The 21,273-nt window shown below is 36.7% G+C and overlaps 1 protein-coding gene across 4 annotated transcripts in view; it reads right to left on the minus strand.

The window, feature by feature from the left end:
- The window catches only part of TAFA5 (TAFA chemokine like family member 5), a 467,160-nt gene that overhangs the window by 69,261 nt on the left and 376,626 nt on the right, over positions 1 to 21,273 (minus strand). Inside the window, exon 4 of one of the 4 annotated variants that reach the window (XR_004082536.1) lies at positions 609 to 701. The exons of the other annotated variants lie outside the window; for them this stretch is intronic. The gene's annotated coding sequence lies outside the window, so the exon portion shown is untranslated. The remainder of the gene's footprint in view (positions 1 to 608; positions 702 to 21,273) is intronic. 4 annotated transcript variants of the gene reach the window in all.

Here is a 21,273-nt window from a genome sequence, read left to right on the forward strand (position 1 = left end):
GCAGCATTTCTAAATAGAAGCAGAACCAAAGTTCACACTATTAAAGAAAACAAGAGTACTGGAAGACAGCACAAACACAAATGAGAAAATAATGACTTATTTATACAACAAAGAGCTAGCTACTCATGCTCACCCAAAATATGAGTTTAGAAATTATTTTAAAATTCCACAGATTCTGTATACACCAAAATGTTGTGGGTTGTATTAAGCAAGCATGATTGTTACAAAATGCTGTTTGCATTTTCAAACACTATCTTCTGCTTCGGCATTGTTCTGTCTCCAAGCAGTCAGAACTGTTATTACTGATGGAAATACCATGCAAAACTCCATAAAATACTGAACAGTGAATGTAAAAGAGCAAACAAATAAGAAAACACAATTCAATTGGTTTAAGCCATATATTGAATTTTTAACCTAATCTTCAGAGCAGTACATGAAAGAAAAATCTGCCTCCAAATCAATTTTGTGACAGCTTGAAACATATGGATCTCTATATATATGCATGTAGAAAGAAAGAAAGAGAGAGAAAGAGAGGCAGATAGACAGATGAATACTTTCCTTACAAGGCATAAAGTGTACGTCATAGATTTCTGCTTTTGTCCTCTCACCTTTTCCAGGAAAAAACACCCCGGAAATCTTGCAAACAGCCTTTCCTTTTCGGACTAGTGATCAGATCTCCAAACCACATGGCCTCAGACAGGCTGAAGGCAAAAAACCTGGTTGATTATTGTGATATATTCCCCTTCTTAAATATACTTTCAGCAAGAGAAATAATGTTTTGCTTCTATTAATTGCCCTCTTTCCTCTTTAAACTCTTTCTTGACCTTCCTGCTATGCCCCCTATTTTTCTTCCCATTAGAAAAGAACACAAATTTTAAGGTAGTAATACTTTTTAGGTTGCAAGACACAAAGCAAACAATTCATGGTTTATTAGGTCTGAAAGTAAACTACTATGTGTTAAGAATTAGCTTGACATAGCTCCATCTTTCCTTTATAATGCCAGAATGGCCCACAGCTAAAAGCAACAGTGTAAACTGCTGATGGACTGTATGTTCAGCGTTTCCACAGTGTGCTTCTCTACCATACTGGTCCCAGGAAGAAGAGAGACTTCAGGTACAACAACATACATTTGGAGATAACCTTCTGCTTTGTCACTCTGTGGGGATAAAAGCCTCCTTCTTTCCTTCCTCGCTATCCCTGTCTCCACCTTGAACACCCCTGCTGCATGAATATGGTATTAACACTTTAAAAGAAGACGAGAAGAGGGGAGAAAATTATGCACTTTAAAATGCTGAGGAAGGGCATGGAGCAGGCTTGAAATAAAGTGATGACAGGAAGAGAAACAGATTAGAGAACAGGAAGTGAATTTACAACTTTGGACAATGGCAGGAAAAAATGAAATGATAGGGGGGAAAACGCATATGTTAGCAAGGGAAGTATAAATATCACTTATTAATGAAGGCATGAAAAAGAAGTAAGATAGGTAATAAGATTAACAGATAAAAAGGAGAGAGAAGATAGGAGAGAGCATGATGAGTCCAGAGAAGAGGAAGAGAATGCACACCTACCCTCCCACCTCCTGTTTTTTCCCTTTCGTTCCTCATTACAGGTAAATTAATCACTCCCCAGAAAAACAGACAGATCAAATAAGAGAAAAGAAGGACTCCTAAAAAAAAATAAAAAGGTCTAGTTTACTATTTATAGTAATAGTTCAATCCATAGAATATAATCATAGAATCAGTTAGGTTGAAAAATACTTTTAAGACCCTCAAGTCCACCCGCAGCACTACCAAGTCCACCACTAAACCATGTCCATAAGGACGACCACAAATATTTTAAATACTTCCAGGGATGGTGATTCAATCACTTCCCCCTGTAGCCTTTTCCAAAGCTTGACAACCATTTTAGTGAAGAAATTTTGACTAATATCCAATATAAATCTCACCAGTGCAACTTGAGGATGATATCACTCATTCTGTCACTTGCTACCTGGGGAAACAGACTGACCCCCTTCTGGCTACAACCTCCTTTCAGAGTGATAAGGTGTCTCTGGTCCTCCTTTTCTCCAGGCTAAACAACCTGAGCTCCCTCAGCCACTCCTCAAAAATCTTCTGTTGCAGACCTTTTCCCAGCTTTGTTGCCCTTCTTTGGACATCCTCCAGCACTTGAATGTCTTTTTTGTGAGAGGCCCAAAACTGAACACAGGATTTGAAATGTGGCCTTACCAGTGCCAAGCACAGGGGGAAAATCACTACCCAGTCCTGCTGACCATACTATTGTGGGTACAAGCAAGGATTCCATTGGCTTTTCTGGCTGCCTGGGCATAGCTGGCTCATGTTCAACTACTGTTGATGAGCATTCTCCAGTCCTTTTCTGCTGGGTTGTTTTACATCCACTCTTCCCCAGCCCTCTAGCACTGCATGTGGTTGTTGTGACCCAAGTGCAGGACTCATCATTTCACCTTGTAGAACCTCCTATACTTGTCCTCAATCCACCAATTCAGCCTGTTCAGAGCCCAATGCAGAGTCCTTCTACCCTCCAGCAGATAACCACTTCCATCCAACTTGGTGTCATTTGTGAACTGACTGAGGGTGCACTCAATGCCCCTGTCCAGATCATTGATTAGGATATTAAGCAGAACTGGCTCCAATGCTGAGCCCTGGGGAACACTGCTAGTGACTATCTGCTAGCCAGATTCAATTCTGTTCACCATAACTCTCTGGGCTCAGCCACCAGTATTTTTTTTTTATCCAGCAAAGGGTGCACCTATCAAACCAGCCAATTTTGCCTGGAAAATGATGTGGAAAACAGCGTCAAAGGCTTTACCAAAGTTCAGGTAGACAGCATCTGCAGCCTTTCCCTCATTCACTGAGTGGGTAGCCTTGGCATTAGATGAGGTTGGTCCAGCAGGTGAATCCTTTCATAAAGCCATGCTGGCTGGGCCTGATCCCCTGTGCATGTGCCACAGGATGACACTCAGGATGATCTGCTCCATGACCTTCCCTGGCACCAAAGTCAGGCTGAAAGGCCTATAACCTACTCCATGGAAGCCCAAGGTAGCAGTTCTGCTGACCTCCCTCTTTACTTCTCTAAGAATTGAAAACGTGAATTGAAACACATGAAAGTACCACTTCCCTAACAGACAAGTTTAAAGTAAAATGGTGCTCTTGATGGCTATTTGGCATTAATTTTTAGAATATTAATTAGCTCATCAGCTTGCAATAATAACTGTAAATTAAATATCTACTTACATAAAACTGCTTCAAAGCCTGGGAAACTGGATTTTGCATTGATTTGATTCTTTTTTCCCTTCACTAAGGAAATTTGTAGCAGCGTCAAATTAAAGAAAGGCTACATAACTATCACATAGAACAACATTTCTTCTGTTCATACACAGAACGCATGTCATTTCTAGGTACCAAAGCACATGTTTGTTTGTCACTGACTTCAGTGAAGTCAGAATTTCTTCCCAGCTCTTCAGACAGCAGGTTCTGCTTCCTTTGTAAGGAGCCAAATATTTGGGCTGTTAGTTTGAGTTTCTTCAAATCTGAGGTACTGAGTGGGCATCTAGTACCAGAGATTAAAATACTACTGCATGTTTTCTGACTGCTTACATGGTGGAAGTCCAAGCCCCTGTGTGTTCCAAGAGAAAAAAAAATTCCCTGTGTGCTCAAGAGGGAAATGAATTTTCCTGCTAATAATCCAAAACATAAGAAGCAATGCAGTTCACATGACCATATATATATTACTATTGTTCTTGGGTGGCTTGAATATGTCCTAAGAGTGTTTGGCTTATTAGAGCAATTATAACACTTTCCTCTTAATTTGTCTTACTCTGGAGGAAGTAGAATAAGGGTCAGCTTAGCCCCAACTGTGCCCTAATGGCACACAAAATATTTTATTTCTTCATTTTTATGGTCAAAGCAAAGGAAAAAAAGTTATGCAAGTCACCTTGAGAAGATAAGAATATATGACAATTTGCTGACTTACACAGGCTTCCTATCAAAAAAAACCATAAAAACCTCTCTTTCAATGTAGTATCTAGGATTTAACTGAGTGACAAAATTGTTTGAATTTCTCATCACAACCAGAAAGTTGAGCCAGGTTTACAGCAAGTGGCAAATATTTTCAGTTAGGACTGAGTTTCAAATATGTCTTGACCTTTCACTTTATATGGAATCCTCACAAATACCAACAATTCCATGTCAAGCCTGATAAAACTTTAGCAGTTTCACCTGTTTTTCACTCTGTTTTTAGAATAAAGAGTTCACCTAAGTTCTGTTTTTTGCTACAGTAGCCAAGTGCTCTTACATGACTACCTATTGCAGTCACATTGGCGCTCTTTGATGACAATTCTGTCATGTTCCAGAATTGATTTTTGGAAATTTTCTGGATACCTACAAAGTAATTGGTCAAAGTAATTGGTCAGTGTTGCTTAAGAGCTGAACTACTTGTCTAAATTGTGTGTTTTACACTTTCAACTACAGTCTTATGCCTCTGTAGGATTTTATGCAGCATCCATGAGTGCAAACGGCTTTTTTTTGTTTGAGTTCTTTTTACCTAAGAAAATTCACAGAGATGGATGCTGGTTGAACCAGCCTCAGACTCACAAATATACTCATAATAGAAACAGTTCCAAACCTTTTACCAACTGACTGCAAGTCAGATAAACAGCATGTCTTTTTCCTCTGCTTCTGTGGCTCTCAGTTCTAGGTCCCTGAACAACTAAGCAAATATGATGCAGAAAGAAAGATGTAAAAGCATTAAAATGCCCTAGGAAAACCTTACACTGCCTTGCAATATACCTCCTGCTTTATGGGAATAAAAATGTAAATTTCTGGTGATGATCCAAGGAGCAGCAATGATCTGTTTCATTCATGAGAACTCCCATAGTCCCTTCTGAAAATTTATTTTGTTTCCCTCCCTTCTTCTCCTTTTCTCCACGCTGTTCATATATGCAAACTGAATTGCTTAGTCTTCAGAAAAAAAAAGACAAGTTAATCTAACTCTAAAGTATCTGCAGCTATTAGGAATAAGAAAACATGAAAGCTATCCTACTTAATGCTCTATTCTGTCTCACTGAGCTAGCCACAGGAAGAGAAATTTCAGAGTTCAAACCACAGTACCTACAGAATTAGGAGTTATAAGATTGAACAAATTTAGTTTTTGTGCTTCTGGATGAATATTTATAAAAAGAAGTCTAATGTAGGTAGTGTATATGCAGGTATATTTTCCTGTGCTGCACTCCAACAGAGTAGCATTCCTGAGTTACAGATAGCAGAATCCCATTATCAGGGTCCATCAAAAAGAAGATGCCTTTTAACACACATTGTATGTTTCTTTTCACTTTCACTATTCAGCCTGACACAGAAAGAAGTGTTTATTCCCAATCTGAGACTCTTTGCATATTTTTTTCCCAATAACTATTTTAATATCAGTCTGTCTCAAAAAAAACCCTAAAAGTCTCATTTCCCCTTAAATAACACTTCTAGTCCTATCTTCTCAACTTCCCCTGACCATCTGTCAGGACTATCATCATGATCATTAATTTCCTTTTCTGTAAAAACCCTTTTTGTCTCATATTACCTTTTTTTAGCTTACAAGATCTTGGAATACACTGGGTCAGATCATATACTCCTTCTTCTGAATTGCCTATTACTTCATAAGCAATAGCAGTGAAGGAAGTGGGATTGCTGTTATAATTAGATAATCCTTACAATGACTGAAAATGTTAGAACCACATGTTGTAAACCAGCTGAAATACATTTGAACCTGGGTTATGCAGGTAAGTCTTGTTTAAGAGCTCAGCCTTAAGTATGTATAATTACACAAGTTTGGTTTGTGGCATCTGAACGCATGCTAAGGAAAGGCAATGGAGGTGGCAGAATCACAGACTCATTTAGGTTGGAAAAGGCCTCTAAAGGTCATCATCTCCAATCTTTCATCATCGCCTTGTCAGCTAGACTATGGCACTAAGTGCCACGTGAAGTTTTTTCTCAAACACCTCCAGACATGGTGACTCCACCACCTCCCTGCACGACCTGTTCCAATGCTTGACAACCCTTCTGTGAACAAATTCCTCCTGACAGCAAACCTGAGCCTCACCTGGTGCAGCTTGAAGCTGTGTCCTCTCCTATCACTAGATGCTTGAGAGGGTGATCCCTACCTTTCTACAGCCTCCTTTCAGGTATTTGTAGAGAGCAATAAGGTCACTCCTGAGACTCCTTTTCCCCAGGCTAAACACCCTTACCTCCCTCAGCTGCTCCTTACAAGGAGCTCCTTGTGCTCCAGCTCCTTCACCTGCTCCATGCCTTTCTCTGGACATGCTCCAGCACCTCAAAATCTTTCCTGCAGTGAGTGGCCCAGAACTGAACACAAGATTCAAGGTATGGCTCACCAGTGCTGAGTACAGGAGGACAAACACTGCCCAGGTCCTGCTGGCCACATTATAATTGATCTAGGATGACACTGGCCTTCTTGGCCAACTGAGCTCACTGCTGACTCATGTTCAGCCAGATGTGGACTCGCACCCAAGGTCACCATTGATCCAGAAGAGAAAGACAGCAGCAAGAATATCTCTCCTCAGAAGATTCAAAACCCTTGGATACAAAGGTGATCATGGGAGATTTTTGCTCACAGTCACATTTAAAACTGTTATGGATAACAAAAGAGCAAGGCAGGCCTCATTTTGCCCCCTGTGAAAGCTCTTTCAAGCAACATGGGTGGACTGAGGGAAAGATGAAGAGGATCACACATCTTATAAGGCATAACAATGCAAACAGTATGTTTTCATCTCTCACTAACAGCTAAAATGGCTAAAATGTTAAATATCTTTAAAATAACTTCAGCTAAAGGCCTTGAGCAAGTAACTCAATTTTATATGATTTCTTTCTCCTTTTTCAAGTTGGTTAGAGCTGTGCACATATATGAAGGTTAACAGATAAAACTAAGGAAGATTTGTAACTGGTATGGAATTATAAACTTGAAAAATTACTACTTCTCTGTCACCTTTTTACTCATTAAATAAAAAAACAACAGCAATATTAGCATGATTAAAAGCATCTTAGAATAACCATGAGCTTTCCTCAGGATACTGAAAAAATAATTGGAATTGTTTTATATTTATATATTTATTTAAATTTATATGTATATTTTTGACACTTTTCTCTAAGGTAGGAGACAGGTTCAGATAAAATTACCAATGTATCAAAAAATTTTGTTTCAATTAATTTTAAATAAATTTTTAAATGCAATAACTTAACTTTTACTGAATTCTGAATGTTCATATATATATATATGTATTCAAAGCATACTCTTTACAGACTAACAAATCTTAAAGTTTTAAGCTTAATTAAATTAAATCTTCTTGTGAAAAAGTGATTTAAATATTTCTGTGTGCTAATAAATCTACGCATTACAATTATATTCCACAAAATAATGCTTTTATTGAAACAATGGAAGAGTATTTTATTAAGAGGGTGATGTGACTTTTAATTATAAAGTTTTAAAAAATAACCTTCTCTATAGTTAAATCTACTAGTCTACATCATGGGGAAAAAAAGGAAAAAAATATGAAGAAGAGCATCAGCCAGCACTGAAGTCCACACACAAATATAAGATTTAATTTTTCTTTTCTAATTGAAAGAAGAAGATTGTTCAAGGACATCTGGGAGTACTATCTGATTGATAGTGTTGGTTCAGCCAACAGGTGGTTGGGCTGAAGCAAGGTTAGTCTCATATGCAGTAAAAACTGGAACAGTGTTTTACTAAGACTGATTGTGAAAAAAGTTGAATAATACATCAAAAGTGCAAGATGATTTAAAGGCAATATTTAGGATATTTCACCCATTAAAAGAGCTAATTCTGACTTTAAAAGCATGAGCTTTAAACTGGAAGTTCAACTGGTAGTGAAGGAACTGCATAGTCAATGTTCACCAGTGAGATACTTTGTCTGCTTTATGCACTCCGTTTGACAAATTATTGTTTAAGAAAGCAGTCATGTTTCACATCATTCCAGAAAGCAATGCAGCACTGTAAATTACTTCCAACAAGCAATCTTTATAAATATTTTGTGTGTTGGAAATAAATTTTTGGAATTACTCTGCTTAGCCTTTGTCTAGAACTTGAGGAGAAAGTCGTAAGTGGACAATTATGGGAAATCAGAGTAGAGGAGAAATATATATATGTGATATAAGAAGAATGCAGGAGGGTTTTTATTGTCTCAGAGACATGTTTGAAAACAAAAGCAGGAACATACACAACATTTTTCTGTAGAAATAACACACAGACATTCACTGAAAGCAGTACAGCAAGTATGGTCTTCAACACAGCTCACATGTAGGTAGGTAGATAAGTAAACAGAAGAAAGTCTATTACTGCTCTTAGTCCTTACATTCTCTGCAAAGGGAAAGTCCTCTGAAGGTAAAATTTTCTAAAACTGAATTATCAGACAGTCCTCTAATATGTACATGGAAAACAAAATAAGCATATAATAGCATAAAATAGTTCAAATTTTTAAACCTTGATCCTATTCACTTTCAGTGAAAACCAGAAAAATCCTGGATTAACAGATTGTTACATCCTTGTTAACAGGTTTATGAGACTTAGTTCCTGGCCCTAAAGATGATTTTCAAAATAATCTGTCCCTAAAACACCTCACCACAGAAACAGTGAGGTTCTTCAGGAAAGTGAAATGGATATTCTTCAAAAAGTCAACTATCATTTTGTGTCAGATTAAAGCCACGGTTTTCTTTCTTCAATCCATCATTCAACCATGGACATTATGAAAGGACAGTGGGAAATGTAGTTACTGTGTTTTCTTCACAATTTGAGGAGGGAGAGAATATTTCTTGACAGGGCAAGGGGAAAATTGACAGATGTAGGGAATTGTGCATACAGCAACATAGGCTGATCTTCTGTTTAATGACAATGTATCCATACACCTTAAAAACTTTTAAGTCCTAGTTTTCTTCACTCCAGGAAAAGTTTATCTTTGTTTTTTGATATATTCTTATAATCCCCAGTAAAATGTCCTTTTGCACGCCTGTGCTTATCCTCCAGTTTCAAGTTGTGGATGACTATGGCAAAGAAGTGGGAAGAAGGATGAGACAGGGAATTTAAGGATCATTATCGCAAACTAACCAATTAAAACTATTTGATTCCCCTAGAGTAACACATTTAGGCATAGCAGACACCTAAATGCATTATACTGTGTAGCATTCTGATTGACAGTGCAAATATATTTAAGCTCAACATAGGTTATGGATGCAGTGTCTTAGAAACAAGCAGTGTTTCAATGACTACTGAGGCAGAGCACTCTGTGCACTGTGCAGCATATTGGATCAAAATTCTTTGGCAAGATCACTATTACTCTCTCTACCCTGTTTCTGTGCTATTTTAGCAAGCGGTTCTGTGGTGATCAGATTTCTGCGGTACTCTGAAAACAAACAACAAAAGAGGAAAAATAAACTGTGGCAAATTTCAAGGAACTTTCTGTAATTTGTAATAAATTCATACAGACAAAACACAGAACTATATAAAAGCAGCTTCAATAAAATTTCTGGGGAGCAGAAGAGGAAGTAAATCTTACCTTCTCTCAAAGATATCAGTCTCATGTGCTTCTCCTAGAAGTGGGATGAATCCCCTACCTTGTAAAACCTTTCTCAGCTAGATTTTAGAGATGCCTAATGCAGTGTCTCTTCCGTGACAGCCCTTAAACTCCCCATTATTACAGCTCCTTGGGTCAAATTTAGAGGTTATGACACCTGAAGGTAGGTATTGTATGTGATGATTGTGATCTCAGTCAGGATTAACAAAATCTAGATCTCAATTCTACGTAAGCATTGGTTCTCAGTGTCTATTGGATGTGCTCGGGTTATGTCTCCTTTTCTACAGATGCTACTTAAAAAGCCCTTGTTGCACTCCTGAATATATTTTAGACTTCTGGAACATATAGGCTACCCTGGACATATGAATGAGGGGAACAGAATTCTGCCCTTACTCTCTTTTCACAAGCTGAAAAATTCCAAGCAGCTCCTGCTTGTGGCTCAGCGAGCCTCATTTAGTCATGAGTGACCCACTGCACATGCATCAATGCCCAAACCATGTCCTTGTGACTGAGCATTTTGTCCGGGTTGAATGATGCATGACAGGGAAGAAGAAGATACCAATCATGATCAGTCGCTGTGTTCATGAAGCAAGTGATTGTGGTTCAGTTAGTCAACATTATGGGACAGACCAGGAAGCATTTCTGTGGGTCCATCCTTAAGAAAGAAATGTTACTATAGCAATCCCACAGGATCAGGAAGATGAGATCACAGATAAGTGTCTTATTACACTAAGCACAAATATTATAAGAGCTGTCAGTTTCTTTTTTAAAAGCATTTATCTGACCTTTGTTATCTTCCAAGCTTGTTTTCACATTTATAAAAATGACAAATAGTAACATCAGACCCTAAGACTATTTCAAAAGTCACTGAGCTATTTGAGAGATACTTCTGGGTTAAATCAGAGTAAAATGCTTGTTCCAATCATAGGTATGGAACAGAAATTGTTGGTTCATAAAACAGTTACTCAGATGAAATGCAATGAACCTGAGAGGGAAATAAGCTTCAGGTGAAGACAGGGATCAAGCTATACTGTTGACAGTGTCATTAGTGAATCCATTTTAGTGGGTCACACTGTTCCTGGGCTGGTCATCAGAGTACCATTTTGGTGTTCATAATGTAATGCAACAAATCAGCTTCAGCAACAACTGACATGAAACTTATTTTTAATAAAATATTTTATGCTTTAGGACTTTAGGCCTTTCATTATGGTAAGATTTTTGCTGCTGAGAATTCACAGATTTCTTTTTCTCATCATAGATTTTCCCAGATTTGAAAAAATATAGAAGAGATCTGAAAGAGTTCAGCTGCTGGCAGGATCAAGCCCTTGGTTCCTCTGGTATGTCTGGGTATGTGAGGAGGAGGTTCTCAAGACAGAAGGAAGAGATATCACCATGTTTTAGCAGTTACAAGAAAGTACATCAAAGTTAAGGGGATAGGTCCTAAAATATTAACTATAGTCCAGATGGCCTGCGTGGGTGAAACTTGAGAATGTTTAATGAGAAATCACACAAAACTCAGATGCTATAGAAACAAGAGACAAAACAGAAAAAGAGGAAAATGTATTACTGACTCTGCCAGACATGCTAGGCAACATTTCATAAATATCAGATGGAAGAAGTCATGATCAATCTTTCCCTTGAGGTCAGGAATAACATGCCATATAGAACAGGACTGGTGCACAACTGACATTGCATGTTTTGAGTTTCTGCTGTAGAAGGATACTTGTACATTGTCCTCATCCTAGGTCTTGGCTTGGGCTAAGAGCTTCTTGGATATCAGTGTATCAGGGTTAATTAGCAAGGAATAGTTTGTGTTTCTCTAACACTGGCCATTTTTCACTAATTAATCAGAAATGAAAAAAAAAAGGCACTTTTTTTTTCCCCAAGTAGGAGCAGAAATCTGGTCTGTGTAGGAGACAATGTGGGTGTGCTCTACAGATTCTGCAAGATTCACAGGGACCACTCTGGGAATGACAACATAGACAGGAAAGTACTACTGAAAGACAACCTTGCAAGGTAAAAGTATGTTTGTCCCAGCAGTCACATCCCTGTTAAACTTCCATTTAAAAGTTACATAATTAATTTTTAATTTTGCATTCCAGAGGTAGTAATATGCAATGAGATATGAGCTCTTTTGAAAAGTAGACAAAAATTCCAATAGAAAAATAAAAATCTGGTCTGCAAATATTATCCTATTCACCTCTGGCCATTTGAAAGCCCAACTCACAATCTTGTTGGTCTCATGGACTACAGCAAATCTTTTCTGAAGTCATGTAGGTGTTAAATGACTTATAAGGAAAAATGAATCTGGATGTCACAGATTATTTCTTTGATATTTTAAAAATCATGTTGCTTGTTTTTATTTTGTTATTGTTGATTTTTATTAAAAAAAAAAAAAGAAACCACAGTGAAAAATACACAAAAAACCCCAACTGCATGCTATGCAACTTCTAAAGATAAGATGACATTTTCATCTTCCCACCAAAAAATTATTTCAAGCTAAGATATTAACAAGAAAACAGCTGCCTTTCTAATTAGTACATTTGATGCTTAGCTTCTTTTCATTACAGCGCAGACAGGGAACACTTTGATCTAAATGTTTTAATCAGTTTTAAGTAACATCACGCCCCAATACTTTAAAAATTATATATATATGTATATGCACATATATATGTATACACAAATAGATGCATATAAATATATATATATATATATATATATATAATTTTAATGAACACCTAAAAAACATTGTGATAGAACTGACGTTTCTTTTGGGTTCTGAAAGTAAAAATATTTTTTAAAAAATTAAATAAACTTAAATATCAAAAAGAAGAGAAAATTCTAAGTTGTAACAAATATGCTTAGTTGTTCATCTGACTGTTTGTTGATTTAACATCTGGGCAGAAAAATTTGAAATTATTCCTGAATCTCCTCCCTTTCCTTTTAAAAACTCCATACCAGCACACCATCTGACTAAAAGGTAGGGGTCAGGAGGGTTTACTTTTTTACAATATATGCACTATCAAGTCTTTAAATTTACTCCAATAAAATGTACTTAATTAACCAATGGTACTTATTCTTCATACAGACTTACAAAATGCAGAATAGCTATATCAATGTGTAATAGAAGACATTTTCACCATAATTTTCTGCTTAAAGGTGCACTTACATTGATATTTGATTACACTAGTGTTCTTCTATAAATAGCAGAGTATCTGCATATTCCCCCAACAAGCTCTGCTCCTGGGAATTTTTGTTCAAAATCTGGCATGATTGTAAGTCAGAGCTCTGACATCTGGAGCACTTTGGGCTACTTCCAAATGGAAAAAAAAAATCAATATTTGCCAGAGGGCGTCTTTCTCAAAGATGGACCAACTAACCTTGGCCAAAACCATACAAACTGAAATTGAGCACCTTGTCATCAAAATTAACAGAGTGACTTGAAAATAATTGTGTCACTCCTAGCAATGACACTCTTTGCTCACTTTTTAGATATAGAGTAGCCTGATAGGCCAAAATGACACAAACTGTGTTTGGACAAAATTGACATTAATTATAAGTAGACATAATTCAGAAGCTACAGATTTAGACCTTTATAATGTCAATGAAGAAAGAAATACATTTTCATTTAAAGCTTTATATATGGTTTGATCAGAAAATAGTGCCAAGATTCATCAAAAGCTGTCAATTGCCATTTGCTGGGCTAATTTGGGACATTCATCTACTTAAATATACAATTTTTGTTTTACAGAAATCCTGCTGATTCTCCTGAGACCATTATAACTGGCTTATTTCCCAGACATATCTGTAAAGGGTATTTGGCCAATAGAAAATATAACATATAGTATCCTAAAGTGAAAAGTGTGGTAGAACACTTCTGTCTGTCAAGTTTGTGAGTTAAGGGAAAGAAGTGTTCCAATCTCAAGATTCGAAAGGTAAACTGAACTCTTGGCTAAGTCCTTAAAGCTTAAAAAAAGACAAGTAAAAAAAAGCTCCTTGGTCCTTTTGCCAAATAAGTATAATGATTTATTGTCAATTAAATCCCTGCTTTTTATTATCTGTAATATAATTTATGACTGGTCAACTGTACAAACAATAACTGTAGTTCTCACAATTTGGTCGCTAGTGCAATAAGGCACAAAGTCTGATGTAATATCTAAAGCACTGGCTAACTGCCATACTTTACCTTAAACATAGCTCACAACTACCACCCAGAAACTGAGAAGAATGTTATTCACTGAGATTCTGAAGACAGGATAAGATATACATATCTGTAAGACTTTCAGTCGCAGAGAGATAAGGGGACTAAGGATATAATTAGTATATCAGTATCTGAAAGCAGTATGGCTGTTAGCATAGCAGAGTTATTAAATTTTATAACATCAGAGAAGCACTTAGCTGAATTGTATGAATCTGCATGTTCTGGTTACTGTCTCAAAGCATAATGTGAACCTGTTCACAGATTCAGGTCTATTTTAAATCAGATGATGAGTAAAGAACTACTCAAATAGTTTTTTGGTTTTTTCTTTCTACATTTTTTCTTCCTAAGGAGCCATTCAAAAGACCGTCTTCTTTGCTAGATTGCAGTTCCAAATTCTCCCCCGCTCCTTCCAATGTTCCTGGCTGCACTGTGGTGCATCTACATAAGAAAGATTCAGCGTTCATTTTCTCCCTTTTCTCCTTATCTCTAGACTAGAGACCAAGTAGATTTCAATTCCTACACTGAAAAGAGAGCAGAACACAAGTTTCTTGCCTCAACAGTAATTATTTTCTATTAGGTCTAACCACTAAGTCTATGGGTTCAATTCATTAACCCCAGCATGCCATGTTTAGATGCCTCAGTGTATTGAATGCTGATGGATCTGGTCAGGCTCCAGTGACTATGGATATCTGCTTATATTTCTTCATCAAATACTGTATCTCCTAGTAGGGAGGCAGGTAGGCAGCTGTGGGAACTACCTCACATAGGAATAAATTGCAGCAGATGAGCCACTTCCTTGAAAAAATTCAATTTTGTACAATCTTCTGCCTTACAGGTATTATGTGACAAAAGTCTGCACAGGGAGAAGTAGAGCAGAATATCTGACTTCTGATAAATTGACTCAGTAGAAGTTTGAGACAGCCCCAAACCTCAGAGGTTCCTAGAACTATTAGTCCCCAGGCAGCTAACTTGCAAAACAATGCTCAAACTCCATGAAACCTCCGACAGATTGGGTTCTGGTTTTCACTTTGAGTCCTCTGTGATATTCTTACAAAAACATGGCTGGTGCATTTTTCTCCTATTCTAGTTTTTGAGAAAAAGGCTTTTGGATCCAGTGCTTTTTGCAGAAGCCCAGAGTACCGATATGCACAGGTTCAGTTCAGAATTAAGCAAGGGAACTTGCACTTAGAGGATATCAAACATGCTTAACCTCAAGGCAACACTAAATTTCTCCATTTTGCCACAGTGGCCAGACCTTGGGGTGCATGCAGAAGTGAAATTATATGCTCTGAGTAATGTTACTGGGAAAGAATATGTTGTTTATAAAATTAAAACGACAAAGATACTAGGCAGACCATGTATCAAACACCATCTTGGATTTAAGGCTCATCAATAAAACAGGAACAGCATGAACACAAATATATTGCAATAGAGTATTCAAGTAGAACATGGTTCCATTCAAGAAAGCCTATTTCCCTGTATTCTGTCTCTGATAAACTGCTTCCATTTACATTTGTGCCTTAATCAGCACACCAAATGTATTGGCAACCATTTTTGAGCTCACCTTTTGACCTCACTGTTAGAAAACTTTCACCTCAGTATCAACCACGGGCAATATTCCCCAGGAATTATCAAAAAGAAGTCAGAGTAGATAAAGCTGAGTGGGTTCTAGTCCCCATGGGTTTTAAATTGCTTATGAAAATGATCCTGGACATTTTGGATGCTTTGGTATAGTAGAACTTTTATTCAGTAAATATCAGTCAGGTGCCTTCCAGTGGAAATATGATAAATACAGCATCACAAGACTCGAATGAATGTCTACTCTAGGGACAAGGAATGCTGACAGACTTTTCACATGAGGGAGCAGATATCCTACTGCACATCTCTTCATCCTCACTATTCACCAGTCTCACTCTCCACGTTGTCTTTGAAGGATGCCTCCACCAAAGATGTTTCTCACAAAGAATTAATTCTGAAGCAGACCTAGTTTCCTTTTTTTAACAGAGTTAAGTTGCTTTGGAATTGCAGTAGGACACAGAGCAGAATTCATTAATGCCACTCTGCAGATGTCTTTTGTAACAAAGTTGCACTGTAGGCATGCTGGACTAACTGGAATGCCTAAGGTCAGACCTTCCCTTAGAGCTCAGCCAGATGCTCTCAACAAACTCTGTAAGATGTTCTGGAAACACTGAAATGTGACAACAAAAATGATAGAAACTTTCATAAATGTATCAAACTGTCAGAGGACTGCACTAATGCATACTCTGTAATATTGCTAGTATGATCCTGATGTTTTTTAGATCTAAAAAACCCCATATATTTTTAGTACTTTTTGTGTATTACCTGTAATCATGAAAAATGAATACTTGAAAATACAAAGGAAAGGGACAATAAAAAGAAGTGCTGGCAATTTCTTGTTCTGTCTTTTCAAACAAATATATTTTAAAATTCCCTAACCTCTACTTCTTTCCACTGGACTGTATGTAGCATCTAAGATCTTGTTTTGCATTGCAACATCAACCAGCAATGGGTGATACTTCACAAAAGGAGGTGAGTATTGTTCTGTCTCACACAGCTGCCTGAAGTAAAGTACTGGCTGTCTGTGGTCCACCCCAGGGCCACAAGGAGTTCATGTGTTTGTGGCACAGCTCTTCTTATAGCACTTTCCAGCTTCACACAGCTTTCCCTCTCACTAAGGCCTGCTTCATATTACAACACGGTCAATCCCCAATTTATTTCTGAAGCTAATCTGGGCTCAGTACTGCCCATCAGTTTAATGCCCATGAAGTGTATCAAATATCCCCACTCAACAGGACAAATAGGGGATGACCGAAAAAAAAACCTATGACGCTGAAAAACACCTTCACTCCAGCCACTGCATCAGCCCATAGTTGGTTATGGGGAAGCAAATGGAAGTCATATAACTCCTTATGAAAAATTAAAGTCATAAAAGGTGCATGACTGACTGAGCACTAAGACAAGCTTAAAAAATCTTAAAAAGGAAAAAATTCCAAATTTAAAACCTTCTCCTATGTTTTAAAAACCTATTACCTTAGTTTCAGAGGCACACTAATCCATTTATTTTCCTCTTGGAAAGAAGAAAGGTGAAATTTAAGGCATTTTTTGTGGGTGAGTAGCTATCAAGGGCAGCAGATGTACCAAAAGTTTGTTAGTGGTTTTGGATATGGTGGGGGATCAGTCTCTTCTCCCAAATAACAACTGACAGGATGAGAGGAAATGGCTTTAAGTTGCATCTGGGGAGGTTTATATAAGATGTTGGGGAAAATTTCTTCACCAGATGGATTTCAGGCATTGGAGGAGGCTGTCCAGGGAAAAAGTTCAGTCACCAGTCCTGGAGGCATTTAAACGATGTGTAGATGTACCACTTAAAGACATGGTTTAGTGGTAGACTTGGCTGTTCTGGCTTATGGTTGGACTCAAAGAATTTTTTCAGTTTAAATGATTCTATGTTTCTATGATCCCTGATGATCATCAGAATAACTTGGGCCAAACTTCCTTACTCCTAATAAAAAATCAGACAACCTTCAGTTGTAGGTCAAAATAAATGAGATGCCAAGATGGCATCCAATGGTTGTCCATTGATTCTTGTACCAGTGAGGAGCTATGTGTTGAGCTTTCTAGTCATATCTGAAGTTCTGTTGATTCTGATTTTGGCTGTAAACGGAGAAAGGTTCTGTACAAACATGTTGTCATGTGCTATACACTGAAGGATCAAGATCTACAAAACCTTCTATTGGCAGAGGAATACATACAATATTGACATCAGTAAAATTGATGACACTGACCTAAGGATATGTCACTATTAAAAAGGTTTTTTTTGGTATCCACAAACAGTGACTACAGTGCCTATTACCATTAGTGTTGATTAAAAATTCAGGAAAAAGATATTATAAATATTCCTTTTTAAAATCAATTTCATAGAGAAAATGCATTCGTTCTATAAAATAAGCCCTCCAAATGTTCTTCTTATACAGTGTCTTTCTCAGACTTTCATGTTGTCTGGATTTAATTTTGGTTTCTATCTTAGACAAGGATCATCCCCACTCATTCTTGGGTATTTTTTCTGTCAGAATTAAAAAAGCTATTGTGAGTTATATTTCTGGAGAAAGTAGATAACTCTGTCATTCTTAGTGATGGTATCACCACAACAGTTTCAGGCACTTTGAACAGCACTTGTGAAGATTATAATGTATTTCCATTCCACTGTGTACTCATGGCCTAAACAGAAAACTTCAGTTTCTCTTCAAAAGGCAAAATTTTTGAACTTTCTATAGCATTAGGACTACATACACACATCATATTCAAGTTTGAATACAAAGATAACTTTTTAATAACTTTTTTGGTGTTCCTAATATGTTAAGAAAACACTAAAAAAAATCTAAACTATCTTCACAAATCTAAACAACATTAGCACACAATAAATTCTTTTCTGTACATCAGCTGATTTCATCTCTCTTCATTGCTTCTCTCATGCTTTGTCACACAAGTGGAACAGTGAGATAAATCAACTGTTTATTTGCTTTATTGCATAAATCTCACAGCAATAAAACAGAATTGATCACATAGGGAAGTTTGAGATGGGTTTCAGTGAATCCTTGAGACACTGTAAATTAATCATGCAAGTTGAAATTGTATTTCCCAAGGGAAATATATTTTAATAGATATTTTCCAAACATTTTCCTCCTTTATTATATTTATAAATATTGTTACTACTCTTGTTTTTTTCTAAGATGATTAAACCATTATTTTTCCCTAGTCTTGTGTGTTGAAAAACAAGTCAGGAAAATCTCTTTATTACTTATAAAAATATGCAACAAAATAACAGGGAAATTTAAAGTGAAGGTATGTATATATCTTCAGCAGCAATTATGTATTCCTAGCCTTTGTTTAGACCAAAATAGATGACATTGCAAGAGGATCCATAAAAATGGAAAGCCACACTATATGTAGCATGTATTGCTGCCCTGAGATGAGTTTTAAAGAAATGAAAGAACATTGAACTAGTCAATTCATCCTTTGCATTACTTGATACTGTCCATAATATCGCATTTTAAATAATTAAAAATTTATTTTTAATTAATAAAAGTTAATTTCAAAGCTGCTTGATTTATAATACTAGAAAATATAGTTTTAATTCTCATTTGGAAAGTATGGATTAATGATTTTATGTGCAAGAATATAATTTAAAACAGGACTGCTACTAGCTCACAAATAGCTACTGCATGAACATTGTCAGTACATGATCACCTTCACGGCCATGTCTTGCTTTTTCAGGGTCCTGAACTGTGAAAGTGCAGTCTCTGCTTGCTCCTGAGATCCTGTACTAAAACCTTTCAATGTCTACTGATTTGTGCAAACCATAATAATTTTGTTCTAAAACAGAAGACCGAAACAAAGCACGAACACTTTTATACTTGTCCCTGTAATGGAAATTGACATCAACAAAGGAAGGAACTGGGTTAAACTATGACTGGAAATTAAAGACGTTTCCCTATCCCCAGTCTTAAACAAATTGTTAAATCTGCCTAGTTTATTATGGAAATAGAGGATGAAAACATCAGAAAACAAGGATAGACAAAGTAACATTAATTCCTTTGATAGTCCAAACATATGTGATGGTTTTAGTTTGCTCAAAGTCTAATAGCTCTGCAGTAAGAATGGGCACATCTCCTTGGCTCTTAACCATCAGCCATTAAAAGGAAGTCTGGTGATAATGGTTGTTGTTGTTATTGTTGTTGATGATGAGGACGGCAATGATAATAATAATCAAAATAATAATCACCAATATTATTATTTTCCTTTCTAACAAATAGCTGGCTGGTAAATTCAGGTTGAAACACAATATTGTCACATAGTCAAAGTCATCATAAGGCTGATTCACCAGGAAGTGGTTTATGTGAATGGAAATCATGCATGATTTTTGGCATTGAACAAGGCCAGCAAACTTTGTACCTGATTTCAGAGTACAAACTAAGGGCTGCTTGTGACCAGTGATATGGATAGGGTGAAACCTAAGACATTTTTGAGAAAACTAGTTGCACCATGGAAAATAACACTGAACTTTGCTGCAGAGGGTTGTTGCCACTAGGATTTCTACAGAATCCTGTAACAAAAACACTATCTTTATGCTTCCATAATGCGGTTTTGTTTTCAGTGTTATTGAAAGGAAATCCAAACAGATTAAGGGTATGGTAAATGTTTGTTGCAGTATTTTGCCTTGTTACCATAATTTGAAGCGAGTGATCCCTCACCATCTTCAGACAAAAGAGGGCACATGTAAAATAAAAGGATGAAACAGGGCAATTGATTGCAATACTAAAGCCATTGTTAATCTGCTAACTCTTTCACTTTGATAAGTAAGCGTTCCAGATATAGAAATAAAGGTGTGGTTTCATTATACTCTATGCCATAGTTCACTCTTAGTCTATTCAATTCTTCTCCAGCTTTCTTGCACCATGCACAGTTGCTTATCCACTTGTTTCAAATCTAATTATGGTGCAATCAAAGAAGGAAGTAGAACAGTTCAATGATCTGATAGAAAATTAACTCATTAAAAAAAGGGAAAAAAAGACTTTCTGTCAGAGCAGTGAGCTCAACTGATTTATGCACACAATTGCTAGTTGCAAGAAATGGACATGAACTTCCAGCCAGGCCTAGAAGAGCCTACTTTTGAGGGGCAATGTATAGCTGTAGTGAATCGGGTACAATCTCACAGTAAGTCCTGAGAAAGATAAAAATAAGGCTAATGACTAAATGTGATATGATAGGAAAACTTAGTGATTAGAAGTTGTCTTGATGCTTTGACATATGCAAAATATAACGATTGCTTCTATAGAGACTTTGAATACACAGGACTCAAAGTAGACCATTTTATCAGGTCTGTAGGTCTGCCGTACTTGAATTGGGCTAGGAACCATAACTTTAAGCAGAAGGTTTTACTATATTCGAAGTATTTATCATATGATTTCAAACAATGCCTTTTCCATGACAACTGTGGTTCTCATCTTCCCAGGGATCAGCCAGCTATATGTTCCATAGCATAATCATTACTTAACTAATATTAACTCAACTCTACAAAGCTAAGTGGTCTTCTTAGCTTTTACTTATCTCCTTTCTTTTCTTTATCTGGCAGATTGCTTCCCACAGATTTGAAACTGAAAGTTTTGAAGACAATATGTCATATGTGTACAAGAGCTGAAATAACAGTTGCTGATTATTTTAGATTATTTCTATATAAACCTGTGTTGATTTTGTTTGTATTAATAGGAAAAGCAACAGCTGATATCAAGGTTCAAGAAGGTAATTTGTAATTTTAAAAAGGATTCACAAGTCGTCCACCATCTATGCAACATGTTCCAAATAAAATTTAATGATAAAGAGAGATGTTGGCCTTCAGCCCTTTTTATTTAATGAGCTAACAATGCTTCACTTTCCTGGCCAGCTC

This window comes from Geospiza fortis, unplaced genomic scaffold (genome assembly GCF_000277835.1).
Source record: "Geospiza fortis unplaced genomic scaffold, GeoFor_1.0 scaffold204, whole genome shotgun sequence".
NCBI lineage: Eukaryota > Metazoa > Chordata > Aves > Passeriformes > Thraupidae > Geospiza > Geospiza fortis.